Source organism: Toxorhynchites rutilus, chromosome 1, assembly GCF_029784135.1.
Source record: "Toxorhynchites rutilus septentrionalis strain SRP chromosome 1, ASM2978413v1, whole genome shotgun sequence".
Classification (NCBI taxonomy): Eukaryota; Metazoa; Arthropoda; class Insecta; order Diptera; family Culicidae; genus Toxorhynchites; species Toxorhynchites rutilus.
Genome location: NC_073744.1, coordinates 96,882,432 through 96,893,822, shown reverse-complemented (window position 1 = coordinate 96,893,822; position 11,391 = coordinate 96,882,432).

Sequence of the window (11,391 nt, the reverse complement as noted above, 5' to 3'; positions counted from 1 at the left end):
AATATACGACTTATACATGCATCTAGTACGACTAATGTCATGCGTATATACAATTTACTACAGACAATCAAAAAACGAATGGCGGAAAACGTTCTTGATAATTATAATAATTGTTATAGATTTTTGTAAATACATGTATATTTGGAATATTATTTAAAAATTATTTTTAAGTCCGAATATTTCCGGTTTCAAGAAAAGTGAAAGTTAAAGTTGCTTTTTTTATTTTTAACTTTTAAGAACGAAAGATTATCTGTTTGCCGGTCTTTTGCGTTCTGATAAACATAGTGACAAAAATAAATTAGTTCCACTTCGTCATTCAATTGCACTTAACTCAAAACTGTAAACATGAGATTATGAACTTGACAAACCAAGTTGCCAAGTATGCCAACCCAGCAAACATTAAATCGTATATAGAGCATCGAATATCTGATATTTTGGGTGGTATATGATGCGCCCAAAGAGCATGTACAGTAAGTTACATCTAATCCTCGACATTCCGAGGCACTACTCAGTGTCGCATTAGAGGTGATTGGCCTGTAATCGGACATTCACGATGATAGTGGTACAATGTCGACATCTGGTGGCAACTTTCAATCTGGGGCCATACTTTGGGTACCAAACTCGATGTTTACAAAATATCCAATTAGAGATGAAAATGTCCAATTATTTGTGTCCCACTACTGTACATGCAAGGTTATTAGGCAATACCTAATAACATAATAAGTCTGTTGTCATACGAATATACGATTCATCACTGCCATAAAAAATGGCGGAAAATATTAAAGTAAAATGTTCGGCCTGGGGAATCACCATTTTTGTATGTATATAGAACCTTTATAAACATTTATGTTTGTACAAAAAGGAATTAATCAATTGACTTTTAGGGATATAAATGTTTGATATGAGTGGTGTCGACGGTTGTAAAAATGCTCCGATGGGATTTGAACTCCGGTTGTTTGGATTATCAAGCCGCAGCTATCTCGTATGGCTATCTGAAATATGATTTTAGGGCAATTAAAGATCTTACATATGATACGAAAGAGTTGCAATCGGATACGTCATTACTGTTTGTTTATTGTGCTTTAGTGGAAATATCGTAAAATAGAAATGGTTAAATAAAGTTCAGTACTACATGTTTTGAGTAATCAAATAACATGAAGTAAAAAATTTCATTCATATTTTAACAATTTAAAATTGCCTTCGGGCCTGCCCAGCAAACATTAAATCGTAAAAGATTCGAGGGGTTGTATCCGAGATACGACCGTTTAGAACATAGGACTACGCAATCTTTTTTCATTTGAAATTTGATGGTTTATCATTTCGAATATTATTTGCGAATACGTCGAAATTCAATAAATAACTCTTTAGTAAAAAGTTCCGGGGACTTTGAAAAGGTTTAATGGCTTACGTAGTTTTGTAGCATCATTTCGAGAAGCAACGATCATTTTTTGCCTTTGCGAGAACAATACACTAATTGGTCACATGTCGCAATTTGTTTCTTTATATCAATGCACGCATTGCACTGAATATTAACGAGAGGCATCTTCCGTGCATCGCCATCAAAGACGAATGAACTGTTTGAGTTTCAAGTGTCTATAATTCAAAAGAAAAAGAAAAAGTGCATCGTCATTCAAAAAGCATCAAACACGCGTCTAACATATGCACACAGTTGCAGTGCTAAAAACGAAACATCGCGAGAATGACCGTTTATGAAAAATCGTTTCTCGACTCTCGGTCAAAACCGTCAACAAAGTTTCTCTAAGTTTCTATGTTCCACGCAACGAAAACGAGCAACACACAAAAAACCATACATCGATGTTTAGAAGCGACCTATAATCATTTGCACTCTTCTCTTCTTTCGCCTTCTTTGCCATGACTTGGATGGTTGTGTTAATTGCAATGCCAGATGCACTTCAGTGAAATATTCGCTAGCGTTCACAGCTTGAGGGGAAACATTAAACACAAAACGAGCAGAATAAGCGACCTTTGTTGTTTCGGGCACAGAAAGATTCTGAGAGTTTTCGTCAGAGGAGATGCAATACTTATACGCTAGCGACAGCTTACTTATTATGCAATGGTGGAGTTTACTTCGCAAATTTTCTCTTTCCGCTATCCCCATTCGTTGTTTCTGTTCTAGCGGCTGCATAAGATACCCGATATTGACAGCTCTGTTCGGGAAAGCACACAAACGGACAGAACAAATGTATGGGAAAATGGGAATGCTTCCAATTTTCATCAATTTAAACCATATACAGACTATGGGAATGTGATGTATAGCATATCAAACAAAAAATCAAAGAAAATTTCCAATTTGATTGGTATGTAAATCGTTTAAATCCGTTCGTAGAAAAAAATAGTTATTAACGTTAACTTTATTTCATAAAAACGTGACCTGTTTTCTGATTTGGCACCCTTATTGTAAAACGTAGTCCTATGTCAAAAATCTAAAATTGGAGGCGATATACATACATCCAAGACACATTACTTGTATGATGTGTATAACTGGCATATGCATATGAAATTGGAGGCCATATACATGTATATGGGTTATGTGATGTAATATAAACGATAATTATACGATTTAAGTTTTTCTAGGATGTATGCATATCGCCTCCACGTTTGCATGTATGGGTTGGCAGGCTCATCATATACATGCAATTTATATTAATCATACTTGCATGTTTGTGAATATAATCTTCAAAATGAAATCATTACACTAAACCTTCGTTTCAAACAACTTATGCAGTAACCAAATCACGCAATAAACATCAATAATTGCTGGGAATCTCTTATCAATATTTGTTCAAATTCAAAAAGGTGCTTAACCCCAGTTTTGTTGACATTTTTTATGCATTCAATTAAATCGTACGATAAATCATATATAAACATAAACATTCCCACCTTTCATCCTTCATTAAACACCTCGTAGTAGAAATCTGTCAGTAGGCATACACTCTCCTACGAAACATAGTGGAAAAAAATATATTCGTCGATGTAAACAAGCGGTGAAAAAGGAGACACTTTTCGACGAGTGATTTGTATGAAGTTCCACTGCCGTGCTCTTATGCAGGGGATAGTAACTTCAAGCAAAAAAGTGGGACCAATTCGAGCAAGATGTATAGAAGTATTACTAAGGTGAGGCCGTATCTTCAGTAAGTTAGTGAGGGGAGTGGTAAGTAGTGAGGAATGTGAGAGGGGATTATTTACAAAAAAAAAAACAGGAAGTGAGTTATATCTATGGTATAACCGCAAGGGTGACGTTGGACTATAGTTGATTTAGAGATCATTTGTTTGAAGTTGAATCTAAATCCATTCTGAATGAATGAATAAATTAATATTTAGGGGACTTCGAAAACGAGAGCGTTACGTTGGAGGCTCAAGGTTGTATGCATCCAATATTGAATACAAAAAACCTTGTTCTGAAGAATAATCTTCAGAAGCTTTCCTGCTAACTGCACTTGATTGACAAATCACAAAACCAAATTTATGTGGTCGTAGTATTATATAGATAGAAAACATTAAAAAAACTCGCTTGAATGTAATTTTCAATTCCAAGGGGAACTGGCAGATTATTTTTTAAAAGAGTTGCGCGCGTGTATGTGTGTGTGTGTGTGTCGGCTGCTTCGATGTCTTCCCGAGGAACCGTTTTTCGATGCTGATACTCTCTTGGTCACCTTCTCTTCTCCTTCTGATCCATCGGCTTTTCTGCGCTCCCTCACAGTTAAAACAAACTGATTGCGTTTCAGGTCAGGTCAGGCCAGGTAATGAATCCCTCGATCCCTCGCCGTCCAGCTCGCCCAGCACGTTCAGCTCGTTCAGTAACGATGTTGTCTTGTCGATGTCCTCACGAAAAATGAATGCGTTTCACCACCAGAATATTGCTCAAGTATGCTTTTTGTCCGTGATTGAATCGAGAATAGGTGTGGTTTACGATGGCTATTTGGAAGGGAAACTAGAGGGGAATGAACTCTCTGAGTTTGAAACTTTCGGCGACTGAGCAATAATCGATTGAAAATTATATAATTTTCCCGATGCGAAACATTTTCCGTTGCGCGCGCATACAATATTGGATACGAAAATATCCTACTGATGGGGAAGAATAATGTTCATAAGCTTTCCTGCTAATTACACTTGATTGAAAAATTACAAAATCAAATGTATTTGGTCGCTGTGTAATATGGTTAGAAAACATTAAAATAAACTCTTTCGCATGAATGTATTTTTCAATTCCCAGGGAACTGGCAGTAAATTTTTCAGCAACGATTAGATCTTTTTGGAATTTTCTCGATGCTGAATGGCATCCAAACGAAAATACTCCTTTCAGTTCGGCCTGCAAAAAACGTTTCTGAACTCTAATCCATCAAATTTGGAGCCCTGAAAAGGACCGTTGATTATATGCTAAGCTAATATAGCACGCTCTTCTTGGATTCGACGGGCCAGTTGAATGTCTTCGGGCATGATGTGACGCGTTTTGCGTGGATACCACACAAATTGGTATCTTCGAATAGGCCTCCTGCAGCGTCATAACCGCGGAACATTGGAAGCGCAAGTCGGTTTTGAAGTCTTGAGCAATTCCACGAACCAAATGTACCTTGCGGATCAGCAATTCGGTCGACTTCTGATAGCGATGAATTTCACGCAAAGTTCCCGGTCTATAGCGATGTGGCTTCTTCACACTTCCTGCGGTTGGTGCGCTTATCCGAGCTGCTTTCGTGGTGCCTTACCACCGAAAGACTAACGAGCTGTCTGCTTTGTCCCAAACAAACGAGTCCTCACGGTGCGAGAGTAGAGTAAGAAATGAACGAAAGCAAAGGAAGCGTCATTTTATAAACCATAAAAGTATAGAATGTAAACCCCACCCTTATTATATTCGTAGCTTACCCTGAGAGAGAAACGAATAACATTGAAGTAAGTATACAGTAATGTATTTGAATCAGGACACTTTGCGTTACATTTAATATCATACCGCAGCCACAACATTTTGTGCATGTTGAATTAATGCGATTAATTAGTAACTATCAAGTAACTATCAGTAACTAACTGTACTAGTAACTATTAATCGCATAAATTCAACATGAAAAAATGTTATGGCTGTGGTATGATATTGAATGTAATGCAAAGTGTCCGGATTAAAAAGCGTCCGGATTCAAAAGCATTACTGTAAAAGAGAGTTAACTCCGAAATTAATTGGAAGAATACAGCATAATGCATAGACGTGAGTATGAGCTTCCCCATCTCACATTCCAATAAGATTAATGGGTTTCCAAGTGGGCGCGCTACATACGGATACGAATGATTTCAATAACCTGTTTTCGAAGCTATCATTAAGCTATTGAAACAATTTTTCGAGTCAATAAATAGCAATCGTATAACTCTTGGACATTTTATCTTTTGTATGAAATGATTATCATACTGTTCCGTTGATCCGAAGCATAATGAATCACGCTTAAAGAAAGAATCGATTTTTTCTTGGAATTTACTCAGCAAAAATAATGCCCTTTCCCAACTTCACATTTCCTGCGGTTGGTGCGTATATCCGAGCTGCTTTCGTGGTGCCTTACCACCGAAAGACTAACGAGCTGTCTGCTTAGCCCCAAGAAACGAGTCCTCACGGTGCGAGAGTAGAGCAAGAAATGAACGAAAGCGAAGGAAGCGTCATATTATAAACCATAAAAGTATAGAATGTTAGGTAATGTATTGTGTTATAGAGACTTTAAACTTTTGCAGTTCATTCGTCTCTAGCCTTGAGAAAGGCCCTTTGAAAACTCTACTCTACTCCAGCGCTACCACCTCCACACTCTTGCCTTGAGAAAGGCACTCGATCCCTCGCCGTCCAGCTCGTCCAGCAACGATGTTGTCCAATCGGTGTCCACACAAAGAATATATAGAATTATAGGTTTACATTCTCTACTTTTATGGTTTATAAAATGACGCTTCCTTTGCTTTCGTTCATTTCTTACTCTACTCTCGCACCGTGAGGACTCGTTTGTTTGGGACAAAGCAGACAGCTCGTTAGTCTTTCGGTGGTAAGGCACCACGAAAGCAGCTCGGATAAGCGCACCAGCCGCAGGGAGTGTGGAGAAGCCACATCCCTATCGACCGGGAACTTTGCGTGAAATTCGTCGCTATCAGAAGTCGACCGAATTGCTGATCCGCAAGCTACCTTTGCAGCATTTGGTTCGTGGAATTGCTCAGGATTTCAAAACCGACTTGCGCTTCCAAAGTTCCGCGGTTATGACGCTGCAGGAGGCCTATTCGAAGATACCAATTTGTGTGCTATTCATGCAAAACGCGTCACATCATGCCCAAGGACATCCAACTGGCCCATCGTATCCGAGGAGAGCGTGCTATATTAGCTTAGCATATAATCAACGGCCCTTTTCAGGGCTCCAAATTTGATGGATTAGAGTTCAGAAACGTTTTTTGCAGGCCGAACTGAAAAGAGCATTTAGCGAAAATCGTGGTGTCGATGATAATTCGATACCGATAGGTGCCATGGATATGGATTTAATAGTGAAGAATATGAAATACATGACGTGATGTAGTGAATATTTCCCCATATCGAAGAAATCACTTTGATGAAACTGCATTATAAAATTATTTGTGTACGAATGCCGCAATCGATTGTCGACTCTAATTTGCGCTGGGTAATTTCCTCGGAGGACTCGATTCCTTCTTTGAGCATTAATAATCTCTTTCTGGCAAAACGAAGTGGTATGAATCACATTATTCGAAAGATAAAATGAAGATGTTTTCTGCCAATTTCCTTCAACCTCCAAACATCTCTTTCTCCAGTTTGTGGTTTTGCGTTCGCTAATCCTTTCTCACAACACCCATTTCTCGTTTGCGAAATTGTTGAGCAAACATCGTTTGCCAGTGCGCGTAGAGCGGGAATTCCTAAAAATTCATTGCGTCTCTAATAAATTGCCGAAAGTGGTCTTACGTTGATCGCACTTGATTGAAAAATGCAAAACGAAATGTATTTGGTCGCAGCATTTTTTTTTTTTTTTTTATCCAGTTCATTTATTTGTAAGGCTCAATCGCATAAGCTTTGCGGAGCCGCTAATTCAAGGTTTGTTTATACAAAGTTTCAACTAATTTCTATGTTTAGTAGGATTCGACCGAATACTCGCGGTTTACTCGAGGTTAAAAGGGCAACATTTTTGTGGGACGGGTCAGGTTGGGGATATGGATATGAGGTATCGTTGTCTCAACCGAGGGTTGCCGCACGCACTGTAGCATTGTGCATAATGACCAGGGATAGCATCTGGTGTTCGACTAGCTGTCGAGGGTGGGCGACGGTGAGATAGGGGGACAAGACAAACAAACTAATAACGAAAAAGAAAAATACAAAAGCATTAAATACTTATACTAGACCGTTTCACAAACATATAGATCAACTGCATATAGCAGATGTCGCGAGTTCCCAACACGTCTCTAACAGGAACATAGGGTTGTCTTCCTTGGACCTCAAGGGCATTCAAAAGGTACTCTCTGGCTGCGTAATTATCCGTACATTGCCAAACTGCGTGATCGATGTCATCGTAACCGTTTCCACACCGACAGACGTTGCTTTGAACAAGATTTATTCTGTGGAGATGCACATCTAGCGACTAGTGGTTGGACATAAGTCTACTCATTACACGAATGAAGTCACGACTTAAGTCCAAACCTTTGAACCACGCTCTCGAAGAAACCTTTGGAATAATTGAATATAACCACCGCCCAAGACTTCCAGTGTCCCAATCGGTTTGCCAACTCAAGAGGGAACTCTGACGCAGTAATTGGAAAAATTCATCGTATGAAATCTGTCTATCAAACAATTCGCCTTCCTGGGCACCCACCTTTGCGAGAGTGTCCGCCTTCTCATTGCCAGGAATTGAGCAATGAGAGGGGACCCAAACAAAGGTTAACTTATAAGATCTTTCGATCAGTGCACTCATCTGCTGTCTCACTTTTGGGAGGAAATAAGATGGGTGCCTACTAGTTTTCATCGACTGGAGAGCCTCAAGCGAACTGAGACTATCCGAGAAAATGAAGTAATGGTCTGCAGGCTTGTTGGAGATCATCCCCAATGCGAAGTCGATTGCTGCCAGCTCAGCAACATAAACGGAACAAGGTTCCTGCAGTTTACGGAAGGCGCTCGAATTTTCATTGAAAACACCGAAGCCAGTGGATCCATTGAGGCGAGACCCATCAGTGAAGTATCTTTTCATGCAATTGACTTTTTGGTACTTTCGGTTAAAAATACGGGGAATGAAAGTTGGTCGAAGCTGATCTGAAATCCCAAGTATTGCTTGTTTCATCGACAGATCGTATTCAATTGAGGAACTGCTGATGGTGAAGTGAGCACGGTCTGGAGTAAACGATGGAAGACAAATATCTGATGAAATATAGTGATGATAAATTCTCATAAACCGAGATTGTATATTTAGATGAAGCATTTTATCAAAGTTTTCAATCACAAGTGTGTTCGTGATACCGCATTTCACCAGTATTCTGAGAGAAAGTTCCCAGAATCGGTTCTGTAGAGGAGTTACTCCTGCTAGAACCTCGAGACTCATGTTATGCGTTGAGTGCATACAGCCGAGAGCTATACGCAGACAATGATATTGAATTCGTTCCAATTTTAGAAGGTGACTTTTAGCTGCTGAGAGAAAGCAGAAAGAGCCATACTCCAGAATAGATAGAATAGTTGTTTTATAAAGCGTTATGAGATCTCCCGGATGAGCTCCCCACCACGTGCCGCAAATCGAGCGGAGAAAGTTGACTCTTTTTTGACATTTTTGCTTCAAATACGTAATGTGGGTATTCCAAGTGCATTTTGAATCAAACCAAACACCAAAGTACTTGAAGGTCAATGATTGGGTAATGTTTCTCCCCAAAAGCTTAAGTTGCAATTGGGCTGGGGACCGCTTTCGAGTAAACACTACCAGTTCTGTTTTCTGCGGCGAGAATTCTATCCCTAAGTTCCTTGCCCAAGAAGACAAGTTATCTAGGGAATTTTGCAATGGTCTTTGCAAGTTTTCGGCATGGGGACCTCTGACGGAAACCACACCATCATCTGCAAGTTGTCTTAGCGTGCATTGTTCTGCCAAACAACTGTCAATATCTTTCACATAAAAATTATAAAGAAGGGGGCTGAGACATGAGTCTTGGGGTAGACCCATATAACTATTTCTGGAAGTTGTCAGCTGTCCAAGGGTGAAGTTCATTTGCTTTTCTGACAACAAATTGTACAAGAAGTTATTCAAAATTCCAGGAAGTCCACATCTGTTCAGATTGTCTGACAGAATTTCTATGGAAACTGAATCAAAAGCTCCCTTAATATCCAAGAATACTGAAGCCAGTTGCTCCTTGTGCGCAAAGGCCAGTTGAATATCTGTAGAAAGCAACGCTAGACAATCGTTTGTTCCTTTGCTCTTGCGAAACCCAAATTGTGTAGTTGATAGCAAATTATTTGTCTCGATCCATTGATCGAGTCTTCGAAGGATCATTTTCTCCAGCAATTTTCTAATGCACGAGGGCATAGCAATCGGACGGTATGAGTTATGATCAGACGCTGGTTTGCCAGGCTTTTGAATTGCTCCATTCGGGTGGCACAATATTGTTTTCTAGTAGAGTATTGAATAAGTCTAGCAAGCGTCTTTTCGCGATTTTTTTTTTTTTTTTATCCAAAATATATATTTTTATTAAGGCTCATATGGCGTCAGCCTAACGGGGCCGGGAGTTCAATTTTTCTACAATGTTTGCTTACAACTATGTTAGTAATATGTAACCGATTACTCGCGGTTGGCTCGAGGTTAGTATTACAAGTGTACTCATAATTGGTATGTTGCAGTCTTCGATGCTCTGTACGTGTGCCCGACACGGGATACCTGCTATTGGGATGCAGCTGACCATTAATCAGCAACGCCCCCCTAGTCTGTACCCCATATCTAGCGTGGTGCGTCTTTCTCGACTCGAGGAATCCAGGATAGAATGGTCACTAGCCGGCGCAATCATCAGCTTGTGTCATAAGCGGTACAACCTTTGGCTCTTGTTGAATGATCAGTGGACTGCACAACCTTTGGTCCGTGTATCTGTAAAGAGTGTGTGTATGTATTGCCGCGACTATGTCTTTTCGCGATATCGGGAAGATTTTTTAGAAGAACGAATTTAATCATATCGCTTCCGGGTGAAAAGTTGTTCGATGAAAGAAGAGCCATAGAAAATTCCAGCATTGAGAATGGTCTGTCCAGAGGTCCACCGCTCGGAGACGTTTCTCGAAGAATATGTTGGGCTGGAACTGAGTCTGGACAGACCTTTTTAGCGAAATCGAATATCCATCGGTTGGAGTATTCTTCACTCTCGTTGGTAGATGAGCGGTTACGCATGTTGCGAGCTACCCTCCACAAGGTGCGTATTGAGGTTTCACGAGAAAGACCTTCGATGAAATTGCGCCAGTAACCGCGTTTTTTTGCTTTAACTAGTTGTTTCAGCTGTATTTCAAGCTTTGAATATTCCTCGAAGTGTGTGGATGTTCCATGTCTGCGAAAAGCTTTGAAAGCATCAGATTTTTTCAAATACAATTTTGTGCATTCATCGTCCCAGCCAGGAGTGGCTGGTTTTCTTTTAAATGAAGCAATTGGAACTTTTCTTTTTTGTGCTTCCAGTGAGCTTTTATACAATAAATCGACGAAGAATCGATATTCTTCCAATGGTGGAAGTATATCTATTGATTCGACACCGATTGTTACCGCCGTTGCAAATTTTTGCCAGTCGATGTTCCTTGTTAGATCAATTGGAACTCGAGATGGTTCAGTGGATTGCGGGCTACACTTGATTGATATATTGATTGGCAAGTGATCGCTACCATGGGGATCATTGATGACCTTCCACTGACAATCTAATGATAGCGAGTTTGAGCACAAAGATAGATCGAGTCGGCTTTCCCGAGCCGGAGGTTTTGCAATTCGTGTCACTTCACCAGTGTTCAAGATAGTCAAGTTGAAATCGTCACATAAATCGTAAAAAATAGCCGCCCTAGCGTCATCATAAAGATCGCCCCACCCAGTACCATGGGAGTTCATGTCACCCAAAATTAGAACTGGGGTTGAGAGAATCGAAATTAGATTCCAAAGTTGACTGCGGCTAATGGAAGTATTCGGGGGAACGTATACTGAAGCTATGCAGAGTTCTTTATTCTTTGCAGTTATTTGACAAGCGACGATTTCGACGTCTGATAGAGCTGGGAGAGGAATTTTATAGAAAGAGTAGCACTTTTTGATCCCTAAAAGTACTCCTCCATAGGAATCATCTCTATCCAGGCGAATAATATTAAAATCGTGGAAGTTGAGTTCTGTGTCAGAAGAAAGCCATGTTTCGGAAAGAGCGAATATATCACAATCA